Below are 1,450 nucleotides of genomic sequence, written 5' to 3'. Positions count from 1 at the left end.
TAGAAGACAACCAAATAAGGCGAGCTTAACACCAGAATTCAAAGCCATGGCAAACAAGACTCTCTAAGAATTCTCTGCTTCAACTATAGCCAACATCCATAGTGGACCAACAATCAACATTGGAGACAATGGATTTGAGCTCAAGCCAGCTCTCATCAACATGGTGCAAGAAAGCCAGTTTTGTGGAAAGGCATATGAAGATGCAAGTGCACATCTCCAACACTTCCTAGAGATCTGTAGCACTTTCACCATCAAGGGAGTGACCAGAGATGCCATACTACTTTGCCTCTTTCCATTTTCACACTTCAGAAGGCAAAACAATGGTTCTATGCCAACAAAAATAGAAATACTACATGGGATAACTGCTCCACTGCCTTTCTAGCCATGTTCTTTCCCACATGCAAGACCATTGCTTAGCGTGGGAGAATTTTAGGTTTTTAGCAGCAACATGATGAATCTGTCTCTGAGGCATGGGAACGCTTCCAAGATTACATAGTAGAATGCCCTCATCATGGGATGGAGAATTGGCTACTCATGCAAACTTTCTACCATGGGTTGACCAATAGTACCCATGAGACTATGGATGTTGCTACTTGAGGTGCATTCCTATCACTCACCATACTAGCTGCAATAGCTCTTGTGGAAAAGATGTCTTCCAACCAATGTTGGAATGAAGAATGTGTTTAGACTTGCAAGAGAGGTGGAGGTATGCATCAACTCAAGGAGGTAGACATGTTGTCTATCAAGATGGATCTGCTGATGAAGAAGCTCGAAGATCGAGCCATTGAGCAGCAAGAAGTCATGCACATTCATGATTCCCGCATGACATGTGAAGAGTGTGGAAACACTACGCATTTAGGAAGCAACTGCCCTAAGACCCATGAGGATGAGAACTTTGTCAACAACAACTACTCTTGTCCTTAATAGAATCAAGGATGGAATCAACAACAAAGGCTGAACTACCAAGGTAACCCTCAAGGTAATAATTTCAATAATTTCAATCAACCACCCTTGAGAGAATTGATTTCTAGCCAATCCAAACTTATGGAGGGATTATCTAAAAGGGTAGCTACCAATGATAAAATTCTAGAGAACATAAATAATAGAATGGATAGCATTGCTTCTGCCATTAAGAAGCAACATAGCTTTAAGAAAATGGTAGAATCACAAATAGCTTAGCTGGCAACTGCTATTCCTCCATCCGACAAAGGTAAGATTCTAGGGCAACCATAAGATTTAGAAACTACAAAACTTGTTGATATTCATAATGCAGCATACTACTGTATACAACCATTGATGGGAAGGTGGATAGATTATACTTTGCCAGAAAAGAAGAGCGATCTAGGGAGACCTATCATCCCCATCGCCATTGGACCACACATTTTCCAATAAGCTATCTATGGCTTCAGAGCAAGTGTCCACATCATGCCTAAGGTAATCTATGATAAAA

General features: G+C 41.0%; 1 non-coding gene across 1 annotated transcript; it reads right to left on the bottom strand.

Annotated features, from left to right (window-relative positions):
* Nucleotides 1–415: 415 nt before the first annotated feature.
* Nucleotides 416–518, bottom strand: LOC136506347 (small nucleolar RNA R71). Its single transcript, XR_010771556.1, has one exon. It is a non-coding gene; the product is annotated as a small nucleolar RNA R71 (small nucleolar RNA).
* Between the last annotated feature and the right edge of the window lie 932 nt (nt 519–1,450).

The sequence above is a fragment of the Miscanthus floridulus genome, chromosome 14 (assembly GCF_019320115.1).
Source record: "Miscanthus floridulus cultivar M001 chromosome 14, ASM1932011v1, whole genome shotgun sequence".
Lineage (NCBI taxonomy): Eukaryota > Viridiplantae > Streptophyta > Magnoliopsida > Poales > Poaceae > Miscanthus > Miscanthus floridulus.
The sequence above is the reverse complement of the archived record's forward strand: the minus strand, read 5'-3'. Positions and strand labels throughout refer to the sequence as shown.